The sequence below is a fragment of the Cervus canadensis genome, chromosome 1, assembly GCF_019320065.1.
Source record: "Cervus canadensis isolate Bull #8, Minnesota chromosome 1, ASM1932006v1, whole genome shotgun sequence".
Classification (NCBI taxonomy): Eukaryota; Metazoa; Chordata; class Mammalia; order Artiodactyla; family Cervidae; genus Cervus; species Cervus canadensis.
The window spans coordinates 10,029,921-10,044,344 of NC_057386.1; the positions used below are offsets into that span (position 1 = coordinate 10,029,921).

The 14,424-nt window shown below is 50.9% G+C and overlaps 1 protein-coding gene across 4 annotated transcripts in view; it reads right to left on the reverse strand.

The window, feature by feature from the left end:
• The window catches only part of RBFOX3 (RNA binding fox-1 homolog 3), a 430,522-nt gene that overhangs the window by 353,805 nt on the left and 62,293 nt on the right, over positions 1-14,424 (reverse strand). The gene's annotated exons all lie outside the window — the stretch shown is intronic.

The following is a 14,424-nucleotide window of genomic DNA, read 5'->3' on the forward strand; positions in this document are numbered from 1 at the left end:
TTGGGTCCCTGCATGGCTTTGCAGGTGGCACAGGATCAAAGCTGGTCCCGTTCCTGCTGTCAGAGCCTCTCCTGGTCGTCTGGGGAGAGCCCCAGAGACACAGAGAAGGGCAGAGTGCAGAAAGGACACGGCACACTTGCTGTGCACGCGCACGTGTGCACACACATACACACACACACACACTCAGAGTCTCCCTCAGACACTCAGGAGACACTGAGTCCAGGTAAGAATTGGTTGAAATGACAGCATGGCTGACATCGAGGAGCAGCTGTAGCAGGGAGCACCCCGAGGGACCGTTCCCCAAAAGGTGGGTGAGCAGATGGCTCCAGCCCTCTGGCCCAGAATCCAAGGTCCTGGAGCTGGAAGGCACCAGGAGACCAGCTAGTCTGACTTCCTCCATTAGCAGATGGGGAGGAACTGGAGGCTAAGAGAGGCCAAGGAGCTGCCTGGACTTCCCACCCCAGGAGGTTCTCGGTGGACAGCAGAGCTCCTACCCCAGGACTTTCCTCTCTGGGCAGGTCTGCATCACTAGCCCTGACCCTTGACACAGTAAGAGTGAGGACCTCACGGTTGTGCTCTGGCTCTGGAGCCAGGCCCAGGGCACAACGGGCTCTTTTGCTTCCAAGACACTCAGAGAGGGCACACAGGTGTCCAGGGAGACGGAGCTGGGGAGTGGCAGGGCTGGGCAGGGCCTTCCAAGCTTGTGACCCCGACCCCTGAGGGACACCACATGCAAACACGGAATTCGTTGGCTTCCTGCTCCAGAAGCTTAAAAACCACCTCCCGGGGGAGGAGAGGAGGAACAAATTAGGAGTATGGGATTAACATATAGAAATGACCATACATAAAATAGATAAGCAACAAGGATTTACTGTTTAGCACAGGGAATTATATTCAATTTCTTGTAATAACCCAGAATGAAAGTAATTTGCACAAAAAAAAATAACTGAACCACCATGCTGTATACCTGAAACTAATGCAATACTGTAAATCAACTCTGCCCTAATAAAATTTTTTTTTAAAAAAAGAACAAAAACCACTTCTGGGGTCCTTGAGAGCACTTAAGCACTTGGAGCATAATAAAAAGTTCTGGATGAGTGGAGGTCAGGTCACGGTGTCGTGTAATTGCTGAGATTACACAACCTAAAAGGACTGAAATAGCCCCGGTCTCCAGCTCAGGTGATGAAGAAGAGGCACAGGCGGGCAACAGTCAGAGACGACGTATGGTGGAGGCCACTGTGCATGAAGCCAAGCAAGGGAGTGCCTGACCTGGAACATGAAGGGCTCCTGAAGCTCCTGCTCTGGTTCATCCCACAAACATGAGCCCATGGCTGCCTGTGGCTGGAACTCCCAGCAGGGTGAGCCAGGCCCCTGTGTTTCCCCTGCCTGCAGAACAGCACCAGGGACACATTAGGTGCTCAATAAATATCTACTGGGCGACTTTAAGGAAAAGTGTTGCTTTTTAATTCCCGCCATCCCAGCCATACAAGCTCCTCCAGAAGTGCAGGACCAGGAAGAAAGTCAGCAAGGACCGTGGGAGCAGGACCAGGACTCTGTGGTCACAAAGAAAGAGAGAGCACAGGCACGTGTAAAATATGCATAAACACAGAGAGAGCCATATTTATTTATATTTTAGGGTAGCAGGATGAAAGAGGGATTCTTTTCTTTCTGATGTTTGGTATTGTTCCACTTTTCTACAATAAGAAGAATGTCATAATAGGAAAAACAATATAAAAATAAAGGCTTTATCTCTCATGCAGGTACCCTAAAATGGGATGGGGATAAAAGAGCTCCATCAAGGCCAGGATGGAAATGGGGTAATAGTAAGGCCGCTGGGACTGCAGGCCAGAGGGGCTGGGTTCCAGGTGCGGGGCTGTGATTCAGGATCTGCCAAACCTAACCCTAACCCTAACCAGGAGGAGCGAATGGCTGGATAAAGGAAAGGCATGAGGAGCAGGTAGTGAGCAGCCCACAAACGCTCGAGCAAGCTCTTGCCGATCCAGCACAAGAAGGGGTACAGGTAGGGACAGGGGCGTACAAAGTGAAAGGGAGGAAATAAGGAAAAAACACAGCCCTTTGAGAAGGGGTGCATGGTGGTCTGTGTTTAATTAATGTCCAAGCACCCCTTCTCTGGAAATTCACCCCCGTTCGGCCCTGTGGGGTAGTCACATAGACAGCGCTGGTTCTCAGGGGCAGGGACCAGAGAGCTTGGGTGCGAGGTAGGAGTGGTGAGGAGGAAGGCCACATCGTGGTTCCCTCACTCAGGAAGCTACACCCCTTCCCTACTTGTGACCCCCCCATGACCTGAGCCAGGAGAGCCCTCGCACTATGCCTCCCACCTCTCCCCAAGTCACAGGCCTGGGGGCACCGGTTTGGAGACTAACAGAGAAAAAATTCAGCCTCTGGATTTCAACCATGCTCTCTACCAAGCCCTTCCGTCTAATACATGGCTACTTTTTTTTTAATTGAAGGAAGTTGAATTTCCTTTTTCTAGCCAGAAAGGACTCGTATTATTTTTCTCTTAAGAACACTTTAGTACAAAATTGGATTTTAGTGTCAATTAAAAAATAACGTATAAAAACATTATGTTAAGTTAAATAAACCAGTCATATGATTCCATTTAGATGAAAAATCCAGAACAGGCAAATCTGAAGAGAGAGAAAGTGGATTCATGATTGCCAGGGGCTCGGGGTATAGAAGGATTGGAAGGTGACAGCTTAAGGGCACGGGGCTTTTTTTTGGTGGTGTCGGGGGGAACAAAGTGTTTTAAAATGGACTGTGGTGGTGGCTGTACACCTCTGAATATACTCAAAACCACTGAATGGTTTAAAGGAGTGTGTTGTATGGTGTGTGATATATACCTCATTAAAGCTACTATAAAAAAGTTTTTTGCACAGGTGACCTAACTAACGCAAAAGCAGCAGGTGCGCATTGCCCGTCTAGGCGACCAGCCTGCCTGTCTCCATCCCTCACTGCCTGTATCTCACTCTGCCCTCTGTCACGCAACCCCCAGGTGGGCCCCCCGTCCTACCACGCCTTCTCCTTCCTCCCGCCCTGGGCTTCTGAGTGCACCCCACATGTCCTGCCCTCATGCACACACATCTGACCTTCTCCTGGTCACCCGTCCTCCAGGAAGGGGCAGGAAGGCTGGCAGCACGCAGCTGTCCCCAGGCCTCACCCTGCTGAGCAGTGGTCACTCAGCCTGGAATTCCTTGACTTAGCCGACTCTGCCAACCACTAGTCAGCAGGCCCTTCAAGGCAGGGAAGTCTGGATTCACCGTCCCCTATCCCAGCCTCCCAGGGCCTGGACCACAGCAGTAAGTCATATAAAAGCCACTGGACGAACAGAAGGGCATGCAGTTCTCCCATCATTGACCTACATTTGCTATTGTCAGGAATCTGTTTTATATGACTCAGTTTTAATTTGGCATTATTTCAACAGGTTCTTCTCAGTTCAGTTCAGTCACTCAGTTGTGTCTGACTCTTTGCAACCCCATGGACTGCAGCACAGCAGTCCTCCCTGTCCATCACCAACTCCCAGAGTTTACCCAAACTCATATTCATTGAGTCAGTGATGCCATCCAACCATCTCATCCTCTATTAATATGTAAATATATAATCAGCAAACTTGTCATTCTTGAAGATAGCACATTATTAACAGTTTGTTTAAATACTTCCCACTTTTTAGTGCAGATATAAGTATCCTTGTGCAAGGAAGACTGGGTATTTGAGCAATTTCTGCACTCCATGTTTCCTGAAATGGGATTACAGGATCAATGGGCATTATCCATTTCATAATCCATTACGTACTGGCAAAACCCACTGTCTAAAGGATGCCTTGAGCAATGAGTGTTTGTATACAGTCCTATTGGGACTCAATATTTATATATTCTCAATTTATTTTTTTGCTAATATAAACAGGTGAATTATTTCGGGTCATTAAAAATCCTAAAGAGTTTAACCTTTCATTGTATAGCCTGACAAATTCCCACTGAGGGTGAAGTAGACATGCAAATTTCTCAATGAAGTTACTGCTCCAGGATCCAAGAAGGGAGCCCACCTATTATGCCCACCACTGTGGGGCAGCCCATCTCAGTTACGGTATGGGGCGAGAAAGGAGGTAGGAATTAACTAAGGCCATGATAGAGGGCTGCACCCTGGCTGTTGTTCAGTTGCTCAGTCATGTCTGGCTCTTTGTGACCCCACGGACTGCAGCACACCAGGCCTCTCTGTCCTTCACCATCTCCTGGAGTTTGCTCAAACTCATGTCCATTGAGTTGATGAAATGCTCCTAAAAAGTGTGTATGCCTCCAAGGCTAGAAAATGGTGCCTGGGAGGCACTGGGCACCCCAGAGGACTCACAATCTCCAGGTGTCTTTGCTCGCTGATGCCTGTTCTGAAAACTGCTCTGACTATAGAAGTCTTTTGTAGTGAAGTCTCACTGAAGGCACCACCATGCCCCGAGTCCAAGAGTCTAAAGAGTCTCTTTCTCCTCAAAAGCACTCCTCAGTATCTACACGTCTCTAGCTCCATCTCGAGACACAGAAACTCTCCTGCTGACACCAGGGCCAGGAGCTCCATGGGGCCACCCCCACTCTGTGGACTGAAGGTACCACATGTTGACACTAACCCCCAATGGGATGCTATCTGGAGGTGGACTGTTGGAAGGGGGGGTGAGTCAGCCATGAGGATGGACCTTCATGATGAGATTAGTGCCCTTGGAAGAAAAGACCCAAGAGACAGTCTCTCTCTGCCTTGTGAAGATGTGGTGAGACATCCATGGCTAGAGAGTCTTCACCAGACACAGAAACTGCCAGCACCTGATCTCAGGCTTCCCAGAACTGTGAGAGAGAATGTGGACAGAGGAGCCTGGTGGACTACAGTCTCTAGGGTTGCAAAGAGTCGGATATGACTTAGCCCACATGCATAACCCCATTTACAGGGGCTCCACCCTGATTACCTAATCACATCACAAAAGCTCTCACCTCCTAATACCATCACGTCAGAGATTATTTTAAACATGTGAATATTGAGAGATTGGAAATATTCAGTCTACAGCATATGGTAAAAAGACCAAAGTTCTAGTCAGTGAGTTTCCTTCTTTCAAGTTCAGAGTCCCCATGAGCTGATCAAATAACAGATCAAGGAATCCATTGGTTCATTCAACAGGAGTTGCTAAGCCCAAGCCCTGAGCATCAGGCAAATGCCCAGACGCCAGGAGTATGACCAGGGGTGGGACAGCTGCCTGTCCAATGGGAGAGTGGAAGACCAGCAAAAACACAAATTAAATGCAATTTGATGAAATGCAAAACCAATCAAAGTCAAACCTTTCCAACTGGCCAATATCGGGATGTCCAGCATCCTGGTACCTTACCTCCCACGGTCTCTGTGTCCTGAATCTCACCTCCGCTTCCTGCCCTCAGGGCCAGACACCCCTAAGAGGGCCTATGTTTTCGCCTCCTAGGTGGAGTAGGCTTTGTTCTGGGAGACAAAAGGCCAGGATTTCAGGCCTACACTTGTGACCACCTCTTTGCTTTTCCCTTCTGGACTTCAGTTTCCCCATTGTTAAAACCAGAGTTGGGTTAAATGATCCTCAGACCCTTCTTCTGTGATGGGAAACTTCCACTCTCCCTCCAGGGAGTGGGACCCAGGATTCTGGAGAGTCCTGGAATAATGAAATCATTCCATTCCCCATTTGGATAAGAAATGAGTTTGACAGAAGAGTACTGCCAAGAGTGATGTGCGGGCAGGTTTACCAACACACGGCAGACAAACCGCAGGTTAGAGCTGGTTTCCTAGAACCAATATTTACAAACAGTACCAGCATTAACGTGGGCAAGTGGCTTCCTATGTGCCTAACACAGCCTCTCCCCCATCCGCCCTGCTTGGTAGAGGCAGCTGAGCTCTGCTCCAGCCTTTCAGAGGTTTTAAGAGGAGAAAAAACAGCAAGACAATGGTTTCTCTCTCCTGCCCAGCACGTCCACCCTGGGGGTCCATTGCAAAGCAGTGTTCTTGAGTAGTCAGCAAGGTACCCTCCCTGGGACGTCAGCTTCAAGTGGTGAAAGCTGCTCCCTGCCAACGATGTGTGGAATGCTGGGTCCCAGACTGCTGCCTCCGGCAGGGCACTGAGTCTAGACTGAACACAGAGCATTGCATCTGGAAGCAAACACCTCGGCTAGAGACACAATTATAAAAGCAGCCCTGCCCCACCTCATGCCTTGAGAAGTAGAGAAGTCACCCCTCTTACAGACTCTCCCCAGGCACCACATGCTCAGGACCTGCACAGTCACATAACTCAAAAACAAGGATTCCCACGTATAATTCACCATCAGACAAGTGCCCAACATGGTGCTTAAAGAAAGTTATCTTCATGGCTTTCACACAGAAAGGGCCCTCTGGCACCTCCCAACCTTGCCAGATGCCCCTATAAGTCAGGGTTTCTCAGCCTCAGCACCACTGACAGGTGGGGTCATCCTGGGCACAGTGTGGTGTTGGGCAGTGTCCGTGGTCTACACCCTCTAGATGCCGGAGCACTGCCATTGCCCCCCAAGCTGTGACCATCAAAGATGTCTCCAGACAATGCCAAATGTCCCGGGGTGTAAAACCTCCCCTGATTGACAAGGCTGCTGTAAATTAAAGGACCACAGGTATGTCAGGTGACGACAATCTCTAATGCACTCCAGACCAGATGAGCCAGACGGCAAAGATCTCCACATCACCTGGCAAGCCCCTCTGCTGAGATTACTTGGATTCACCAGTGAGTTTCCCAACAAGTGAGAAAGCCCGCGATCCTCATTTCCAAGAAAATGATTCCTGTTCTTTCTTTCTTTCTTTTTTTTTTTTTAATTCCTGTTCTTTCCATAGGGCTGTGCCCTGGCAATTTCGGTTTCATTTCTCACCACAGAGCTTTCTCTTACCCCTATTCCACCCCCAGTAGTGGAGGACTATCTGCACCTCTGAAGCACTCTCTAATCATGTACATGTAAATCAAATTGAAGTTTTCACGCTTGCCGGGATCTCAATGTCTTAAAGGCACTTGACTAGAATTCTTTGGGAAGTATATTCTAATACCACTCATTACCATCTATTTTTCTAAGCTTGAAGTTTTGTAATGGAAATCTCTTTTCTTGTCTGACTATATGTCCTGTGTATAAATTTCAAACCAAAAGGCAGGGAAACTCATTTTTATTTAGAATTTTGACCAACCTCTTGAGATAACAACTGGCAAGATGCTGCAGATGTCACCCACCCAGTATGGAAACCACTAACCTCCAGCCTGGTAGAAAAGCATAGGGAAAGCAGTTGGATTCACCAGGACATGCCACCTGCTGTCCACAGGTCTTCACATCACAACACCCCTCACAGTCAGCCTCAGCTCCCACGCAGGGCCCAGGGCCCCACAGTTACCCATTTCTCAGCCACAAGCCAGGGACAAGAGCCGAGAAACAAGGTTGCCGCCCAGTACTCACCCCCTTGCTGGGAAGGGACAGGCATCACTTCCACTCACGGCCCATGAGGGAGAACTAGTCACGTGACCCCCAGGAATGTGAGGCCTGGGGAGTGGAGCCCTGGGTGGCCTCCTTCCAGCAACAGCTCCATTCCCCAGGGGGAGCACGGCCCCACGGTGGTCAACCAGCTGCCTTAGCCAGCCGGCCAGTGGAAAGCACTCACAAGGCTCACGAGGAAGACAGCCATGGCACTGAGCCAAGTGGCTTCCTTCCCAAAGGAGAGGTGACCCCAACAGAGCCATCCATACATTTTGTCACCTCTCCCATGGTATTAAACCCTGGGGAGTTAGGTGGGGTGATACTCCCTCATCAACAGGCACTAACAGTGATGGCAGGACAGCAGTCCACATGCCCAGCCAAGGAGTAGCCGCCATCCCACTGCTGAAACAGGTCAAAAATTAGGAAGTGTCTGATCAACACAGACTTCAGAATGGTCAGTGCAGAGGACCCTGGAATCAACATATCAAAGGTAGGTGGGAGGTGGAAGGAGTTCTGTTCTGGCTAAACCATGTCCCAGCGGCTGGACATGAAACAGACAATGGCTCTCAATTCTGTCACCCTGTACATACAATTAAAGGGTCAGAGCGCAGCGGAACCAGGGCTGTCCTGCTCTCTGCAGAGGACCCTGTGCAGACAGTGACCCACCTCCATCTTCCAGTGACACCTCTGTTGGTGAGAGAAACAGGCACGTGAGAAAGTGTGGGACAAAACCACCATGTGACACCAGCCCAGCCCCTCCTGCTCTTAGCATCAGTCAGCGAGGCTGAGGACTGTGAGGGGCTGGGACACAGAAGGATCTCACAGGTGGCAGACCCTCAGGACTCCCCCTGCCGCCACCATCGGCCAATCCTAAGATCAGGTATCACCATCCTGAGCCCACCCTCTCATCTCCTCTCCTCGCCTGGCAGGATCACCACTCTCTGCATTCCTCACTCTTATCTCTTTCTGTGTGCAGGACTAGCTCTCTGCACCAGGGGACCCCAAGAACGCACACAAACTTCTGTCTGCCAGGATCATCCAGCCAGCTTGCTGGTAACTATGCTCTTCTTTTTCTTGTCTTTTTTTTTTTTTTTTTTTTAAACCAATTGCCCTTCTGGGAGAGAAAAGAAAAGCCAGATCTTTCGGAAATACCATCCTGCCGTTGCATGTATAAAATCCATCAGCTCTGAAACCACAACGCTGGAAAAGGAGCTGGAGGGAGGGCGGCCCCACAGCTGTGCTGGGAGTTCTGTGCTGGGCACTGGTTTTGCTTGTTATCCTCTCCCCGCCTGCCTCTCTCTCCCTCTCCCTCCTAGCCCAGTCTCTCTCACATCTATTTTTGTGGTTGATCAGTGTGCCTCTGTTTCCCAACCGAGGGCTTACGTATGTGTATTTCTATACATTATTCCCTCCATAGAGGCTTCTGAGCCATGCAAATGGCACCTTATGCAAATCAAAGACTCCTCCATCTGTTTCCGATATTCCCCACTTCCCCTTAATAACCTGTTTTAGGGGATGCGGTACATGCAGCAGATGATACAACTTTATTTTTGTAAACCCAGTTGGTCCTGGAGTGCTGGCAGCCACAATAATAGAAGAGTGCGCCTGTTAGTGCCTCTCAGTGAGTCTGCCGTCAGGCAGCACCTCATTAAAACTAGCCGGGAGGGGCTCCAAGAAGAAAGGGAGGGGGCACGGTGGGGTCCCAGCAGAGCAGCACATGGAATCCTGACCTCTCCCTATTTCTACTTGGTCTGTGTTTGCTGTGTGTTGAATCGTGTCCCTCCCCACCCACCCACCAAAAGAAACATTGAAATCCTAACCCCTGGTTCCTCTCAATGCAACCTTATTTGAAAACAGGGTCATTGCAGATAGAATAAGATGTAAGTTAAGATGAGGTCACAGTAGAGTAGAGCATTTAATCCAATATCATTGGTGTCCTTACAAGAAGAGAGGACAGAGACAGGGAGATGGCCATGTCACAACAGAGGCAGAGGCTGGAGTGATGCAGTTACAAGCTGAGAAACATCGAGGGCTATCAGCAGCCACCAGAAGCCAGGAGAGGCCAGGAAAGATTCTCCCCTAAAGGTTTCAGGGAAGCGGGTTCCTGCTGACACCTCCATATCACAGCCCTTCCAAGTGCCTCTCCTTCCCACCTGAGACTTCCCAGGTGTCACTGTAACTGAGGCAACGCTTATTTTCCCAGCCCACTGTGCCTCCAAAGCCCTGCTCAAAAACTCTCTGGCAGGATGAAGGCAGGAGGGCTAAGTAACTGCTCCCAGGTAACAGTGAGCAGGTACAAATGGGGCAGGAAGACATCACTCAGAGTCAATTCCAAATTGTTTCTTTTTAGACCTCTTTTAGTGCGCAAAGGATACTCCTGACATCAAAAACTCACTTTCATCCCAATGAAGAGTACCTAGGATTCTATGCACCGATTTTTCAATTTCCTGCAAGTCTACAGTTATTTCCAAAGACAAGTTAGGAGGGAAAAGATTATTTTGTTTGACAAGATGCTACAAAGCCCAACAAAGGCTTATGCCCCACCCCACATAAATCACCTGGCTTACAGGTGAATTTGAGACCTTAAAGTCAGGAAGCAAAGTCTAGACTTCCAGTAAGGGGTGAAGAGAGGCATTCAGGGAAACAAGTCGTCATTTAGAACCTGCATTTTTCAAATGCCCAAAGAACCAGCTCTATGTCTCCCAGGAGAGAGGCAACTGGGGACCAGGAGTGTCTAGAGGAATTCAGACAAAGAAGGGAGGGAGCTACAGACTGGTTGGGGCAGCTGGCCACCAAAAAGGTGCCCAGTCCAGGAGCTGGCCAGTTCTGAAGTGCAGAGGGGAGTGCCTGTGAAAGTGGGGAGGGGGTCATGGGGAAGTAGCTGGGCCGCAAACCCAGGTAGCAGACCCAAGTCTGTGCAAGAAGAGGGACCTTCCAAAGGAGACAATGGGCTAGGCTTACACACATGTCATGGGAGGTGATGCTGGGGAACGATAGCAGTGTTACCAGTCAAGGAAGCTCACATTGAGCATGGAGGCATGAGGGAGAAAAGAAAGAAGAGCCTTTTGTCCCCCAAAAGGAAATAGACGGACCCGAAGGCTTCCAGGAGTCCCTGGACACTCTACAACAGGTCAGCAAACCAAGGCCAGGGGACAAACACAGCTTTCCACCTGTTTTGTAAACAAAGCTATGGGAACATAGCCACATTCATTCATTTACATATTACCTAAGGTGGCTTTCACACTGATGGCCAAGTTAAGTTGTTGTGACAGAGACCTCCTGGCCCTAAAATACTAACTACCTGACCATTGACAGAGCTAGTTTACAGAGCCCTTCCCCAGAACATTTCAACTCTACAGGAGCTGGTTTGAACTTACGCAAAGCCTGGATGGGAGGATTTTTAAGGGATGCAAAGACAAGGAGTACAGCCCCCATGGAGAGGAGGATATGCTCACAGTGTTTCCCTTTTACCCACCTTGGGGGAAAAAAAACCTCAGTTCTGGCAAAGTGAGTGCAAGCTCCATGAACTCTGGAGAGGCCAAGCTAGGGTGAGGACCCTGCACTGGTCCCTGGATGTAAAGCTGTGTTTTCAGAGAAGGGAACATGCCGGAAAGTTGTTAATAAGCATTTCTGATGTGATTCAGGACAGGAAGCCCAAACTAAGAGAATTCCAGAGTAAAGACAAAAACCCATGGGGACAGAATATCTTTAAGACAAACATCAAGCCTAGGGAAAAACTTTCATCTACAATTGATGGTCCAGCAGGTTCAAAAGGGTGATGATGGTCCACACCCAGCCAGGAGGCCCTGCTTGAAGGGCTTTCTTGGCACTAGAGTTGGATAGCCCCATCCACTGAGCCTGCCGAGATCCATTCTCTGAATCCCAGATCATTCTCTTGCCCACACATTCTCCACCATCCCCGCTCCCTGCACTCCACCCATCGTCTGCAAGGGTCCAGACGCCTCAGGCCTCTGGCCCTCCTCCCTCTGGTCATGCACTCCTAGGAGGCCAGCAGCCCTTCCTGCCATGGAGAGTTGTGATGAGACTTTGGGATGGTTTGGGGGGGGTGACTTACTCAAAATGCCGTTCCTCACCCTCTCTCATCACTCTCAGCGCTCTGTGAATAAACACCCGCCAGCATTCATCCACCCAGCACGGTGCATGTGTCCAGTCCCCCTTGAGTGTATGAGATGCACATGGGCCAGCACCATGCCATCTCCATCTTCATGCCTCAGCCCATGCCCAGCGATTGCTCACCTGGAGCTCAGTTGACAGTATTTTATTTTGAGGCTGTGGTGAAATCCACCCACGAAATTCAACAATAAGAGGCAAGCCAGCCCCACCAGCCAGACCAGGAGAAACCAGGGTGGGTGGTGGGCTCTCCCCAGTTCCTTTACTCACTCCACCCTTGGACACTAGCCTGTCTCAGCCCTGGGGGTTCAGAGACAATGAGACTCTGTCCTAGCCCTCGGGGTGTACACAGCAGGGCTGGGGGAACCCTGATAAAGCTCCTACGGGTCCTCGTTACAGAACCATAAGGCGTGAGGAGAGTGCTGAGGGTGCACAGATGATGGGCCTCTGGGAGTTCAGGGGTCGGGGGGACGGCTCCTCCAAGGCCACATGCATCTTAAGAGGGTCTTTTCTCAGCAGTGGAATCTAAGCAACTTGGGATTTGGTGGTGGATGTAGGGGATGGCATTCTGGTGCCAGTCTGTGCCCCCTCAAGCTCTCCTGGGGTGTCGCCCCTGCAGGGCTCCACCAGGCCGAGGACTTGGCCGGTTCTGGTGGTGAGGAAAATAGAACAGCAGGCTCCCGGCTGGGAGATGCAGCCCAGAGAAACATCAGTGTCGTTGCCAAGTGCCCAGATCCTACGTCTCAGTCCCCACACAGACTGTGCCTGCATTCAGGGAATGGGGGCTCCGGCTGCAAGCCCACCCTTCCCTGTGGCCTCTGACCGCTGCCCCACCCCGGAGGCCCAGGTTGGGTGAGGAGGCCGCAGGGCTCGGGGGAGGGCGGCACAGGCCAGCAGGTGGGGCCCACGAAGCTGGCAGCTGCCACGCTGCTCCAGCTTTAGCATCCTCGTCATCTAAGGCAGCTTCACTTTTAAGCGACCAGTGAAGGACAAGCACCCTGTAAATTTAGAACGCGTGATGGCTGGTAGCGTTTGGTATTCATCTTAGCACACTAGTGGGGGGGAGGAGAGTGGCCGCACCATCGCATCCCAGCCCACAGAAACGCTTGCAGAAGGGAACCGTCCTCCCCTGAAGGAAAAAGGCGGCAGACCCTCTGAGGCCAGGGCCCAGTCCCCACCTCTAGGGCTGCCCTCTCCGCCACTATTCCCACCAGCAGGGCTCCACTCACGGCACCCCGGCCCCCACCGCTGGGCCCCCGTTCCCTTTCTCACATTTGGCTAAAAATAAAACCTCTTTTGGCAGCAAATACACCCAGTTTCCCCAGAACATAAGCTTCCTGGGAATCTAGAAAAGGGAACAGCTCTACCTCTCATGGAGCCCAGATGGATTCCTGAAAATTTGTGTCAAACCAATTTTTGTAAATCCAATCATGTTCGCAGTGATTCACCTCCATCTCTGAAACACTTCCCTCCTGACCAGCTGCTCACCTGACCAGCTTCCTCCACGCACACAAACACGCTCACCAGCGATGGGCTTGAGCAAACACCAATTCAAGAGGGGGCTGCGGCCAGAGAGGGGCTTCATGTGATCTGAATACTCATGGCCAGATTTTGCTGTGTCAGGGCTCAGGTTTCCAGGAAGCAGAGCAGATGGCCCAGTGCCCTCCTCGGTGTTTCTTTAGCCCTTATCCAATTTCTTTTAGGGAGGTCTCACCAGAACCACCATAACACCTCTCACCTGTTTCTCCAGGACATCCCAAAGTGGTCCTCTGCATGATAGATCTGTGAGAGAACTGCACAGGAGTTGGGGAAGGAGGGGGAGAGGTAGGCCCAGATTCCCTGTTGTAATGTCCCCCATGTGCTGGCCCTAAAGGCAGGGTGGGGTGGCCTGCAGCAAAGCCAGGCTGGACCGTTCAGGGCCCTTGGGCAGCACAGATAGGTGAGGGAGGGGTCAGCATGAGCAGACCTGCAGTGGAAGAGGGTGCCTCTCACTGCAGGACAGAAGCGTCAAGGCTGCAGCCATGGAAGCCGACAATGGTTGCTGGTACCCGAGGAAATGGAGACAAGTGGACAGATCCAAGGTCCAAGGCCAGTGGACTGGGCAGTGGATGATATTTAGGAGGTCAGAGGAGAGGAAGATGACCTGGCCAGTGAGGGAGGCCCACGCCTTCAGAGTAGGGAGCCTGGGCCTCTGTCTCAATGATGCTGGAGAGCTTGGTTGCTGCCCTGTCCAGGGGTGGCTACTGTTGAATCACCTGCACACTAGACTCCCAGGACACAGGCAAGGCCACAGGGACCAGTCGCTGCTCCGTGACTCTCTTTTGTCAGGCGACTGTTAAAAACATATGTGCATACATGCATGTGTGTTAAAGAATGAATGACTCCTGTTGAAAGAGCCCTCATCAATCTGGAGCTGAATGTCCACTGACATGTAGAAGCTTCCCCAGTGGACTTCACTGATTTATACCAGGGTAGGAGTGTCCCCAAATGGACTATGCCTTCCTTAAGGGGAGAAAGAGGAGGCATATATGCTCAGTACCTGCCCTGTTTCGAGCCCCACCCGAGGTCCTTGAACCTCGTATTTCATCTCATTTTCACAGCATCACCCTCATTTTGTAGGTTAAGGAAGCTGAGGCTCAGAGAGTCGATGAAGAGCTAGTTGGTGGGGGAGCTGGGGTTTGACCTTCTCTACCACGGAGGCTCTGTCCTTTGCTTTTCTCGTAGGACCACTCTGGGGATGGGACAGGCTGATCTGTCCATCTTTCCTAGCTGCGGCCAGGGCTGGGAGCCAAGCCCTCCTCCAGCA